Genomic DNA, 15,025 nt, shown 5'->3' on the forward strand with positions numbered 1-15,025 from the left:
TTTTTAAATGATTATTTCCTTCTACACTGATAAGGTGACTTTTACACCCAGATTGACTACGACAAGATTAGCCTATGAAGAGGCACTTAAGATTAAAAAGAAAACCTTTACAAGTATGACCTTATGCATCCCAAGATTAATTCATCTTCTTATGTAATGTTTTTATCACTCCTTTGCAGTGAAAAATTGTTCTACAAGTTTTCCTTTCTGAGAGATAACCATAATCCAGTTGAAGACCACTATCATTTTGCTGGTGACAAAAAAGTATTTGCCTTTAGAAATACAAATCCATGACACATAAATGACTCCACAGTGACATTTACAAATCAAGGCATCATCCCAGCAACATTCCCAGCCAGATGTTGTATTGAAAAACTGGGTTAAACCTGTTTGCCAGAAACTGTTGCATTCATTCAAGAGTAAGTGATTTTCTTTTAAAAAAAATAGAGAAAATAACTTATATGCCTGTGAACAAAACTTTCTTGATTAAAGAAATACTAGTCTCTTTCCCATTGGTAACTCTTCAAAAGAGTCTACACAGACCTGTATATGAAAGATTCAAAAGTCACCAGGCCCAGTTATTTTCTGTATTTAACAGATCATATTATTAGAATTGCCAAATTTGGACCAACTTCTTAGCATTTCAATGAAAAGATGAGGCTACCAATTTAGGAATATTTGCCTTCATCATCTCTGGGACATTATCTCTCCAGAGCATTTGCCTTATTCATCTCCAGGTGCCAGCACAGGCAATAGCAACAAATTGCATGTTTATTGTTCATCAACCACAAACTATCCACCAACATTAGGTGGATAGTAGGTGAAGTATCCATCCTAAATCGATACAACAAGCACTACGTGAGGACTTTTAATCTGCACAGCTGGAAACATCTGTTGCTCTGAGCTGATTTATGCACTGCCAGAAGCCAACAGTTTCCAATGACGGGTCAACCAACTAGAAACACCCAAAGGAAACCAGACCACAGTGGGAAATCTCTGGAATTTCTAGTAAGATGACACATCTCTCCCTCAGCCTGGACTGTTTAATTAGTGTTGACCTGTTGCCTTGCACGGAGGTGGAAGAGATGAGCTCTTTAATATGACACAAAAGGAGGCAGGAGATCCTTCCTGTTTGCAGGGTGCTGCTGGAAAATGCACTCTCATCAGTCTTGCAGAGCAGGATCATCCAAGAACAGATGATCCAAGAGCCAGGACCCTGCTCAAGTCACCTCCTACTCAAGCAATACACAGATTTTTCTGCTCATAGCTCTGTCATAAGCAGAAATCAAGCCAAAGCAAACGTCACTCCCCACAAAAGCTGAAGCTCTCTGAACACCAAAACCATGACCTGTCCGCAACCTGGAAACACACAGTAGGAGTCCAAATGTCTCGCTGCATGATAATGACATAAGGACTCCACAAAATTATTTTGTGAACTACAAAATTATGAGAACTACATTCAGTGCTCATGCTCATTCAGACTCAGGAAAGCACTGCTGGTAGTTTTGTTAGGGATATTTACCCTTACTGGGTACAGGCAATTAGGCTTTTTTATTTAGAGTATATATTATTTATTTAATGTATCATTTCCCCGTTATTCTTCCAAACAACAAGGCCATTAAAATATTTCAGGCCTGGAGAATGGTGCAGTTAAAGTCTTCCACTTTAAGCAAATTGTGGCAATTCATAGGGAAAACAGGAACTATCTCTGATGAGCTGTTTCCCATTAGCCTTGAGAAAAATAAAATAGGATCACCCTTTAGCTCCCACTATTACCACTATCTTCTTGGGAATGTTTAGCTTCTTTAGTGAAATCAGATGTCTCCTCAGATCCCAAATCACTTTAAAGACATACAGATGGTCTAAATGCTTGCTTTTCTTTTCTTTTCATCTTTCTGTCAACTAAGAAATGTCAGCCCTGTGATGGCCAGACCATTATTAATAGTATCAAGCCTTTAATTCCCCCGCATTTAGAGGATCTTTCCTGGCTACCAGTTTTGCCTACCTTTTTGTAGAGCCATAGGGTTTAGGTGATCATTTGTTAAATGATCTGTTCACAAATCATGGACAGGTGGGCAGTGGGGAGAAAGAGCAGTACTGTAACATCAAATAGGTTTGGACAGCATTTGTGGCTACCTCTAGGAAAAAAAAAAAAAAGGTAATCCAAAATCTTCTGTCACCAGCTCCCTACCTTCCTTCAGACTGCCAGGTTTCCATAATTTAACGTGGGGTAGTTAGCAAACAGCAGATATTAATGTATTTAAATAAAAATTATATGAATTTTAATGTGGATACAGTAAATGAACTCATTTTCCTCAAGTTATGCACTTTACAAATTAGCAGATGACCTTCTAGCACATCAGGAGGGGCCATTCCCATTAAGAATAAAACAAGCTAGTCCATTAACTACTCATGCAAACAACCAACACAGAATTCCTAAAAAGCATGGAAAATAAGCATAAAGGAATATGTGCATTCTGAGCAGTACTCAGTGCCACAGACATTACAAACACATGGGCCAGAAGGTTTTTTACTCCCACACAGAATTTCACCCACCAAAAGAGGAGAGATTATTCTTCTGCAAAGAGATTCTCATTAACTCACACGAAAACTACTGCAAAACGCTGATGCAGTCAAAGAAAATTATACAATAATTATTTTCTTATTAAGAAACAAATACATTCCTTTTGGCCTCTTACCAAAACCGCTAATTAATGTAGATGCTACATTACATTATGAAAACTGGAGAGGCAGCTCAGTCTTGCAGGGGTTTTAAGAGCTGCTCGGGTGGGGTGAACAGATGAATTAACTGTTTCTGGGTGTTTTCTATTCTTCACCTCTGCTGACTAATACGAAGCAATCCATTAGTCATCCACCTGCCAGACCACACAACATGCTAAATGAATACACACGAGGCATTTACATGAAGATTTAACAAATCAGTGGGTATACTCCTGCATTTTTAAACAGTGGGAACATCTCTTTTACATTCTAAATTAGCCAGAATCACTCATCCCTCATGACTTACATACCATCATCAAGGCAACTATTCTTTCAGAGCACTGAAACTGCAGAACGATGCACACCTAAAAACGCACAACCTGCAGTATTTCATCCTGCATTTGTTTAAAATCCAAGTGCACACATGAACCCACTGAAATTCTTCTCCATTTCCATGGCCTTGAGGGAAGGGGCCAGGAAAAATATCCTTATGATTTCATCTCCAAAAGGCGTCCCATTTACCATTTGATAATTGCAGTCTGATTGAAGTCAGACACAGCTGATGAAGATTTTCTCAAGCAAGTGTGTTAAATCTAATACATATTACATAGAATTCAGCATTTCATTACCATACAAAAGTGAAACATACGCTAAAAATATATATATAAATAAATCTGTTTTCACATTCTAATAGCAATGCATTCCATTAGTTGCACACAGATTTTGCTTTAAAGTGATAAAGGGAGTGTGCCCCTGAGGAGAGACCCCAGCAAAAGAACCTCTGAGCTTTTATCCCCTCCCAGTCTGACCCCACTCAAGTCTCATCCTTCCTCCTGAGCTTCTCCATGCCCCATCCTCCTGTGATAGAGCAGGTATGACTGACACCCATGAAGGTTCCAAGCATCAGCAAGTCAGTAACCTTAGCGCACAGCCCTTTTCTCTGCACCTTCCCATGGGCAGCTCCACACAACACAGACTCCTTCTCTGTACTTCTCTAAGTCTTTTCCTCTGCAGGACCAGCTGACTCCTTCCTGTCCCTTGCATGACCAACCCTGTTTGTCCCTCCTGTAGCACCTTACCTTATCCCTTCCACCACTGCTTCACCCTTCCTCCTCACAGCACAGCCAGCAGACCCCAACTGACCCCCAAGTCCCCAATCCACTCTTTTATAACACCCGTTCTCCTTGGACCCAGCTGTGATCTCATTAAGGGCAAGGCTGTTCCCACTCTTTGGCAATCAGCACAGCTGCAGTTCATCGGGGCAGATTGCCTTCAGATTGCCCCTATCCCTTTACAATCCGGGGCAGATTGCCTTCAATACTGTCCCTATGCCCTTACAATCCATCCTCCCACTTTCCTGCCCTTTGTTATGCAAAGGATCAGAAGGTCATGGCCTCTTGTGTCAGGCTCCCACCCAGAACTCAACCTGCACCCCATGTAAACCTCTACACCCCTTCAGGTCCTGGAAGGCTGCAATAAGGACGTCCCAAAGCCATCCCCTTTCCAGGCTGAATAAACCAAATTCTCTCAGCCTCTCAAACCCATTTCTCCCGTGATTTAGGGCAGTTTGGAACATTTTCTGGCTTTGTTTCACTGTGGAGAGGCATCTCAAGGAGAAGCAGACTCATGGCACCTTTTGGGTGGATGACACCCCGGGCTCGGGGCAGTGCCAGGGACACACACCCGTGCTGAAGTGTCACACGCCAGTGTCACCAGGCACAGCCAACACTTACCTCGAGCTGACCTGGCTGTAATAAGCCTTCACTTAAAAACCATCAGTCAAGGAGCATTTTAAACACTTCCTCTTCCCTCTCCCCATGGGGAGCTCAGAAAACGAAGTCTAGCAAAAACCTCACAGCACCGCAGAGGTGTCACTCTGCAATCCACAGAGCAGGGGTGGCACTGGCACAGCTCTGCCTGCCGAGTCGCAGCCAAAGGAACCAATCTGACGTTTTTATTAGTGCAAAAAATGTCAATTTTTTTTTCTTTTCAAAACAGAAGCTAAAGACTTTCCCTCCCCAATTTTTTCTTTGACAGTGTGAGTTAGCCTGATTCTTCCCAGCTGTTACCACAAGAAAAAGGCTACTTTTTCATTGGAGAGCCCCTCTCCACTGCAGGAGCAAAGCTGAAGTATTTTGGTTTAGATCCTAACAGATCATGAGAGCTGTATTTTCTTAGCTCCCTCTCCTCTATTTATCCTTCATCTCTTCCCAAATACGAAAGAAGATCCTTGTGATCCCAACTGACTAAATCACTTACCCTGACACTTCCCTTATCCTGGGATATTTGCTACGCACACTAAATGGAGATGGTGAGAATTAAAAGAGGTAATAAGAAAAAGATCTGGAAAAAGAAAAGACCCAAAAGGTCAATAAGCCACCTTTCCTCCACTTTCTCAGGCAAGCCGAGTCATTCAGAGAGAAAGTCATGGGAGAAATGGGTTTGATAGGCTGAGAGAATCAGAGCTTCCCTGTCAGTACTGAGCTGTGATGGAGTTGGCCTAAAGTGGCCAACAAGGTAACAAGCATTGGAAATAAGCTTAACATCTTTAAACTTCAAAAATAAATTAAAGCATTTTCTTTTGATCTGCAATGTCAGTAAAACCTCAGCTATTACTCAGGATCCAGTCTACTGGCATGAGGATTGCCATAATTGGGGAGCAATAATTGACTCCATCCAAGTATATTAAATTAAGTATATTTTTGATAGTTGTAATAGACAGTGATTTAGCTTCTAAGTGACATTTCAAGTATATTTATTGTTATTACCATCACTGTGCAAGGTAATACAAAAGCGGGTGGGGAGAAATGGAAGATTTAAAAAAGCACTGTGAAAGGTAGGTATCAGTTTTTCTAGGTAGAAATCCACTCCAGAGCTCAGTAAAGCACCTCCCACAGTTTGACAAGGACTTTTAATCAGTTATTACAGGACAAATAAGGAACTTGAATATGCTGTAAGCCAGCAGTCTTAGGTTTTAATGAAACAATGTTATATTCAGCAGCTGACACAGGTAAACTTAGTTCCAAGAATTCTCATGTACTGTGATTTCAAAAGCGAGATGAAAACAATAAAAAGGCCAAATTCATTTGTGACTTGAACCCAGTAAGCTCCAAAACTATAAACAAGAAAGGATACCCTGACCCAAAGCAGAAGTTCTTTGGCACTCCTAATACAGACCTGCTGGAAAAAGGCAGATGCTGCTTCCTCATGGAGTAGGCAACACTTCATCTGCCTCATCATCCTTGCAAAAAGTCATTTCTGTATGGATCTATTCTCTTTAAAGAACTACAAAATTAGCCATTTATAGTTTCCAGCCACCATACAGAGCATCCATCTACTCATGTGACATGATATTACACAGTAATGTAATTATTGGAAATTAATTATATGAAATGGCTCCCATGAGAATTACGCCACACATAACACAATTATGAATATTTTTGTAGTGCCACTAAATATGGAAGATACCCTGTGTATGCTGACGTATTTTATATAATAATCCCCTGCCACAACCCATTTATTTCTAAAAATCTCTTTATAAAAGACAGCTCTGCACTTAGAGTGTTTCAGTTCACTTCCATCACACCACATAATGATTGCCAAATAATACAAATGATTGCATGGAGAAAGTCAAATACAGAATTAAGGGCAAAACAACACACTTAACTCTGCTGGAGAGGTTGTTGGGTTTTGGGTTTTCTTTTTTAAATCAAGACTTGTTATATTTCATGATTTGATGAGAACTTCTGGTACAGTATGAGAAGTAAATGAATCTGAATAACTGCATTGAACTAAATTACAGATAATTTACTTCCACCACTCTATCCAAAAACAATAATCAGTACCGTAACAAAATAAACAAATGACCATTTGTTATTTTCAGTACAAATTCTTCACCTTATCATCTGCTCTGTAAATTTAACCCGTCCCACTACAGCATGCAAAGCAATGCAAACTCAGGTTTCCTCAGCAAAAGCAACAGCAGAAAAAACACACCTGAAGAACACATTAATGAAATTCTTTGCAGTATATAAAAGACTTCTTACCTGGATTCCTTGAAAATCACTTTTCCCTTAGCAGGGTCCCTGGTAGTAGTAAGCACTAGTATCCAGCTAGCACATGGGAACATAAAGAGTGGCCACTCTTTATGATATAAACCCATCCATAACCATTCTAAACTCCATCTCCACCCTCTCCCCATCACCCCAAGCTAGCACCAGAACCTACATTTTGGAGGCTCCAAAGAAGGTCAATTCATGCTATTACTAATGAGTATTTCTCTCCACACCTGACATCCACCCATCCTGTTCTGAGGGATACTTCTGTCTCCTCCAACAACCCAAGAACTCTCCAGCTATCCCAGAGAGACCCCTCTTGAGGATCAGAATCATACAGGATTTTATCCTCCCTCACACTCTGCTGGAGCTCTTGGGTGCACTGCATCCCAGGATAATCCACTTTATCAATGAATGGCTAAAGAGCTGGTGCCATCAATGGAATTATGGATTTTTTGATTATTTTTTCTACAGCATCAGGCCTGCTTGAGTCAGACTGGAGTACTGTAGTGGATTTGTCTTGTGTAATTCATGGCACTCTCAGGCTCCTGGACACACCTCCCAAAATATCCAGGCAGCTGGAAAGGACTTATAAGAAGTAACAGAATAAAATATTTTATCCCTGATTTTTTTTTATATTGACAAAAAAAAAAAAAAAAAAAACCAAAAAAAAAAAAAAAAAACCAAAAAAAAAAACCACTACTATAAAAGCCTGCAGTATTCTCTGATTTCTCCAAGATCCTCTACACCACTTTAAAAATCATTGCACATAAGGGGGAAAAACCTATTACTGATTTTTTAAGGTCTATTTCTAAGGAAACACTGAATATGAGCCCATTCAATGACCTTTACTATTGAAGTCTTAAAATTCTTCACAACTGTTCTTCCCTTGTGAGAATGGCAGGAACTGCACTAACACTCATGCAATGAAGAAACTAAACTTTCTTTACATGCTAGGAGCCAAACCATTTTCCCTTAATTAGTCAAAGTGAAAAATGCACAAACTTTAAAAGGAAGGACTTTTATCACAATAAATGTAATGTGATAAACTATGGTGCATTTCTAGTTTCAGAACAATGCCCCAGCTGGATGCACTTCTGGGACAAACCAAAACCAGCCCCCAAAATAACAAAGCCAGGGCTACAAATGAAACAAAATGTGACCTGGGCTGCCACTCAGAAAGGTGCTGGTTTGGAAATGCACCTGTGAAGCTCAAAAAGAAGGACATTTGGCAACAGTAATGCCAAAAACCAGTTCAGAGATCTGTTCTGAAAGGCAATTTTTCATGCTACCTCCTTCTTCTGGATCAGTCAGCTCCTAGAGGGATGGGAGGCCCACAGTCAAAATATCCATGCTCAAAAAACATCTTAGCATGGAGTTAAGCAGAGAAATGCTTACATGCCATTGCTGACTGCAAGCCACTGCTCAATTTAGCAAAGCAATTAAGGACGTGATTATTCAGAACTGAACTTATATCCAAACCATCTGAACCTGCCTTATGCTTATTGTTAAGTAGATCCTTAAGAAGTTATGGTAAAGAAGTCATATGAAAGTGGGGTTTTTTGTTTTGTTTTAATTATTTACAAGCAAATGTGTAGGGCTAGCTGTCAAAACAAAGGAAACAAAGACGTCACACGTAAGTAAATCTAAAGAGTCACAGTTTTTGCATTTGGAACACAACAAAAATCAAATAATGAGCCAGGATGATGCATTTTCACATGAATGCTGAGATCATATTTTGACAAAACTGTCATCCACATAAGATTTCATTTTCAGTCTACTGAGGATTTTGCTGTAGCCTGAGTAGTTTGTGCAATATGCAATACCACCAGGTGTGTGGCAATTTGCTTGGATTGTCTTCAGGTGAACATAATCACGCCCAAACTGAAAACTCCTTGCACCAGGAACAAATCAGCAGCTTACTGCTAGAAGCAGTAACTAATAAAAATCTGTATTTCTATTTTAGATAACATTTTCTATACAAGAGCTTCTACTGCTGGTGGTAACCTCTTGTAACAGTTTCTCACTAATACAGCAAAACGGGTGCAAAAGTTGTCCAAAATCTTCTACATACGGAGAGTTTGATAGATGAGGAACCCCGTTTGAATCTAAAATAAAATGGATTTTGATACTAAAAAAATCATTCAAGTTGGAAGCCTCTTTCTTGAACATGGAGGGAGGCAGGACACGGAGACCACTGTGGAAAATCTGTTCACACCTCTACCCCCAGGTGTCTTCTACTAAACAGAAATGATAAGAAACTGGGAAACACTTCTGGAGGATAGTGTTACTGCTTGAGTGGAGTTTAAAGGCAGCATTAGCAGCATTAGTGGGGAACATGGACACAGGAAGAATTTGAAGAAGTCACTGTGCATCCCAAGGAAGTTGGGCTGGGTGTGAGCATGAAGACCCACGATGAAGGGAAGGTGCAGCGAAATTCTCCAGATTCTGTAAGCTGTGGAGTGAATGAGTTGGGTAGAAAAGCTGGAGAGTTTAAAGAGTCTTTTCATTTATTATTGTATTATTTCCTTCATATTTATTTGTAGAAAACATTCTGTCATTTTCTTATGACAGACTTCAAGCCTGTGTTGTTGGTTACCAGGTAATGCTGCAGTTTTAATGGCTCGAGTCAGCTGGAATCTTTTAGCAACACAAAATGAAAATACAGCAACAACAGGCTCCTTGTTTTACTGTAGCATTTCATCTCATAGGCACAGAAAGCCTATGTTCACTACATCAAGCAACAGAACACACAGGATTTATGCTGCACGCCTCCCGAAATTAAAGGCATCTCTACAGGGATGTAGAGGGGTTTTTTCAGTCTTTTTAAAACTGACCTCTACAGGTTGTTTTGAAAAGACTGAAAAAGAGAAGTTCAATCCATTTCTTTGCTTCCCTCCAAAAGCCTTTGTGGAAATTTGGTCAGGAGAGTTACACAGAGGACCATACAACTGGGATAAGCTGACTTCAGTTCAAGACCTGGTCATATTAATTGGGAGAAAGCATTTAAAGTTAAAAAGCCAAAGTCACTGGAATTTTAAAAGTGCCAGTAACTGTTAGGTGTCAAATAGGGTCAAACACAATAGAGAGGACTCCACCATCACTGTGTAATGGAGGCCTCTTCAAAAGCTTCTTTTAAATTCATTTCCATTCAGCACTTTGTACCGCTAGAACAGACTAGAACCAGGGACTGCACAGGAAAAGGCCACTCTGCAAACAACCCATCACTCCCTGTGAAGGAACACCCTGAAACACTCCAAGCATTTGCACTGAGCAAGGCACTGTGGTACTGGAACTGCAAATAAACACACAGCCAAATTTCCAGGAGTCCCCAATGAGCAAGGAGGGGCAGGGGAGTCCCATGGCCCACCGTGGTTTTGGGATGGCTGCTGCAGATCTCTCACTGAAGCATTCAAAGCACCTTTCATAAGGTGTGAAAAACCTTTATTATGCTCTGTAAGCCCAAACCCACCTTTTCCCACTTTGATTTTACAGAGGGCTTTCCTTCTCCAGCAAGGCAAGCCCAGCTCTGGAGTTGTCAGTACCTGCCTGATGTCAGGGAGGTTCCTGCACCTTCTTAACCCTCCCAACACCTCACCAGCAATGATCAGGCAGCTCAGAACAACTGATGGAGCAATTGCAGGTATTTCCACTCCGTTATTTACACTCTGCTCCAGGCAAATCATGGCAATAAAGCACAATTTTCAAAGGCGCTGTGTTTGCAGGGAGGAACCTTCGAGGAGAGAACCTAAGAAATTATCACTTAAAAATCCTGTGTCACGAGCAGTCTCTCCCTTTATCCAGAATACAAAATTCCAGAATTCTCCATCCAGAATACAAAAACACTGACAGTTGTTTTGCTATTTTTAATGATGTTTTAACAAATAATGTATTACAGTGTTATTTAACTGTCACCAGAGGTAAGAACAGGCCATGATTTTGTGAATATGTGGAGACCAGACTAATTCCTTTGAAAAAGAACCATTTAGACCGTGTAGTTTAAAGCTGGCAGAGCAGAAATCACCAGAGAAGGCTGAGCAAATAAACAACAAAAAATATTTGGACAAGAAACAAAAGATAACAGACAGAAGAACAGCACCAAGACAGAAGCATTTCCTTTTCAAAGGAGCAAAAATATGGAGAGGAGGAAAGACAGGGGAAAAATCACAAAGTAAAATAGGCAGGAAAAAAACCAAACATAAAGTAATGGATAAACTGTATTAGAGAATAGGGGGGGGAAAAAAAAGGAGAGAAAAATAAAACTAAGCTAACGTTTGCTGCAAACCGAATTCAGTGTAAATGTGCTGCCATTTGCTGAACTTCCCAGGAACAGAAATCCAGGGATTTTTACCTGGAATCTGGCTTTGGGTAACACAGGATACAGTGAAATTCCCCAGCCTGAATGATGGTGTCTGTGTATCTGAGGATAGAAGTTCTGCTGCATCTGACTTAGACTAGGAATTGGCTTTACATCCAACCAGAATTTAAAAGCAGGAAAAGTGCATCAGATCTTCCAATTCTGAAGTTTATCTAACACATACCTCTTTCTGAGGCAGAAACCCAGGTCAGTTAACAGGCTGCTAATGCCTCAGTAGAATCCCTATCTTAAAATCTTAAAAATTTAGAACCTTAAATCAGAAGATCTTGAATCTTAAAATTCAGAAGAATTCAGCTTAAAATCTTAAAAATTTGGAGGAAAATTCTAAGTAATCAAAAGATGAGAAGTTGGTACTGGAACAGGAAAAGCCCAGGGTGACCTGCCCTCCTGTGTCCTCTCACAAGAAAATCTTAGCACAGATTTTTGCTGTGGGTTCTTTGACAAACAACAGTGATCTATTCCAAAATTACCTCCAAGTAGCTATACATGCAAGGAGAAACTCTGCATTGGCCTCTGAGGTCCTTGAACTTCAGATTACTTTTTTTGATTCACCTTCATTAGACTGAAATTTTAAAGGAGACTGGTGGCAATTCGGACTGCTGAGCACATCCTGTGTTACATGAGTCAGGAAACCACGCAGGGAATTTTTTATGGAAGGAGTGTAGACCTGAATTTTGGCACCTTTGGCTGGCAGGCTTAAAGGGAACAGTGGCACATTTTAATCTCTGGATTCTGGCTTGCACTGGATGCTTACACAGCTCACCTGTGTAGCCAACACTCAATTTTGCATATTTCAGCTGATAACACACTGCGGTGTGTAAAGCATCAGAGATTTCCAGCTATCTGCCACAAGACATGTAGGTCACAGAAACTCAGTGTCAGATAAAAGGAGCTAAAGCTGATCTCTCTTTTGTCTCACAGATTACAAACCATCCCAGAGTCTAAAAGAAGATGTGTAAATCCTGATTATTCAGGGCTGCCAGGAGTATCTGTTTCTTGCACAAAGAAACACCTGGCACAAAATAAACCTGAGTAAGCCCGATGTGAATATATATTTTTAGAGGACTTCCTGAGCAATGTCTTCCCCATCTGTTCTTCCAGGGTGATGGGAAGCTTTGAATCATACTTAAATTATTATTTAATGAAGATGCTAGACCTTAATAATTGCCTACAGGAAGCTTGTCTCCAAACTGCACGTGGATTAAAACCTGATCCTTTACTCAGAGACAAGGTCCTGTTGGTGGTGATTCAGACATGAACCAGAGGGATTCTCCTGCTATATAGAGGCACCCCTAGAATTAATACAGAAGTACAAGCTTGTGCTAAATGTGGCTGCTCAGAAACACTCAGGAGCCTTTCTACAACTAGAAAGGAATGACTCTTTTCACCTTCCCTCGTGGATATTATTTTATGCTCCTGGTAGATTCCAGCCCACATTTACTCAAGAAGAAAATCTCAATCCCAACCTCCAGCAGAACAAGTTCCACCTTTATCAATCAAGGACTGCATTCCCTGGGGACTCTGCAGTCTGTAAAGCCCTTTGGTGGCTGCAGGTCCCATTCCCGATTGGAAAGATTCCTCAGAGGTATTTATGGAGTCTGAACTCCTCCCCAGCCAAAAGTACACTTCCACAATACATAGCACTTACAAAATTACTGTGCTCCAACCTTGGATTTCCTTACCTAGGGGACAGACCAAACTCAAATGCTAATAGCAGCTGAGAGGATGTGATTTCTTTAAGTAATATTTAGATAGTGTTCTGCAAGAAAAAAATAAAATTGCACTATTCTGAGTTAGATGAAAATAATCAACCTATTTACGTATTTAGTTCACAGAAAAAGTTTTTAGCTTGTGTTGGTCTATTTCATCTGTCTGGACACAGAAATCTAAATGACCTTGACATAAAAAGAGAATTTTTGACAAAACATAATTTACCAAACAATAAAAGCTTCTAAATTCAAAGGGAACATCAACCACACAATTGGCTTAAATGCACCGTGCAATTTCCCTTCCTAAATTTTGGCTTGAATACCATTTGACATATTTCCAGCAGAAGGCAACAAAATTAATTCTCTGCTTGTGCCCTGCACGAGCTACGTGATTTACTCAGAGGGAATAAAAGTTTTCTCAAAGTGTTGGATAATGGACCATTTCCATCAATCACTGTGGCATTCTCCTCCAGTGACTTCCTGTGAAGTCTCTGAATGATCCTGCTTCCTCTCTCCATCCAAAAGGCAACGTGAGTTTTGTTTAACCTCCCCAACCATCAAACACAGCTCTTCTGTTAATCTGTCATCTACTAATCAAGGCTCCATCCGGAAGGGCCCTGAATATCCATTAGCAGCTGGAATGCTGCACTGAAACCCTGGTTCCCAGCAGCTAAATAACAGATTTTGTAACTATTACTGGTCTAGGAGAATTCTTCTTCCACACATGCAGGTGCTTGTGTAATTTTTAACAGTTGTAGTGTAATATACAGCATAAATCCCAGAAGTGCTAATGGAGAACCATCTCATCCATTGCTCTGATAGTAAAAAATTCTAAGACACAATCTCTAATAAAGCCAAGAGTTTTTAAGGAGTACAAAGGGTATTTATCAATGTGCCTCTGACATACCAATTGAAAATATGGTACATTCTAGTTATGGACATGATGAAAATACTGCTTTGAAAATGAAAACCAGCTTGATTCGTGCAGGTTACAGATGAAATATCGGAGGAAGCGTGCTGCTGTGCCTACATAAAATGACAGATAAAACTTAGGATGACAAATTACAGTTCAGCAGGTAAACAAGATTTATCCATATTTTCTAGATGAAAGTGGTGCTTCTTAGGGTGGCTCAGCAACTACTATTTTTCAAAAGCTCCATGTATTTCAGAGGTTTCTGAAAGATGGCATGGACTAATATATCTTAGATAATCTTTATTACCAGCATCTTATTCATAAGGTACTAATTTTGCTCTGACATAAAACATGCAGATCAGGGACCAGTTTTCCTCAATTTATTTTTCCCTTATTTTTTCATTTGTCAAGTGAATTCAGAACTTCTCTGCTCTCAGTATTTTAAGGAAAGAAAATTAAATTTTGCATAGACCTCAACCTCAAATATACCACGCATTCTACACATTTTAAACACTGGTTTTGACAGAATTCTTTTTCAAACCTGTTTCAGACAGTTATCCTAACAGTTTGAGCTACTTTACAATGGAGAAGCAGTTGGGAACAGTTCTTTTACTACCTTTTATAAATGACCATTAAATTATGTCATATACTATAATGATATAACTATATTAAATGTTTTTTCACTTTAAAAATGTAAAAAAAAACACCCAAAAATGTAAAAAAAAAAAAAGTCCTTTCCTTCCCCTCTTTCTCCCAAATGCTTTCAATTTCATCAGCAAGTAGCAGGCTAAAGTACAGAACATACAACAAAGTGCATGTAGCAACTCCATTTCAGGAATTTTACCAACACAGACATTTATGGCTGTCACTTTATGCTGAAATTCTCCAACATCAAAGAGTGGTGTTAAAGCATGAGTGACAGCCAAGGCAACAGCTGTATGGATAAAATATGGTTGTTTTAACACCTTCCCTTCTTGATGTAAAGAAGGTCAAGGGATGTTGCTTTCATCCCCCTGTGGTGTTCTGGGTGAGCGTAAGTTCATCAGTAAAGCTTCAGAAGGGGAGTTTCTGAATAGTCCCTGTTAACTGTGCACAGAGGAGTGATGGGGAGAAAAAAAAATAAAATCTGAGCTTCCCTTCATTGACACTGTGAAGATTAAAGATTGGAAAAAGCAGCTCTCGGAGGTTCCTGCTCATTGGGATTCCACATATCAAAACCAGGAGCTTTCTGGAACTCTGGAAACTCACT

General features: G+C 39.9%; 1 protein-coding gene across 6 annotated transcripts in view; it reads right to left on the reverse strand.

Annotated features, from left to right (window-relative positions):
- Positions 1–15,025, reverse strand: part of MACROD2 (mono-ADP ribosylhydrolase 2) — an 866,072-nt gene that overhangs the window by 451,943 nt on the left and 399,104 nt on the right. The window lies entirely within an intron of this gene.

This window comes from Chamaea fasciata, unplaced genomic scaffold (genome assembly GCF_029207755.1).
Source record: "Chamaea fasciata isolate MVZ Bird 193981 ecotype frontalis unplaced genomic scaffold, bChaFas1.0.hap1 SCAF_3, whole genome shotgun sequence".
In the NCBI taxonomy this organism is placed as follows: Eukaryota; Metazoa; Chordata; class Aves; order Passeriformes; family Sylviidae; genus Chamaea; species Chamaea fasciata.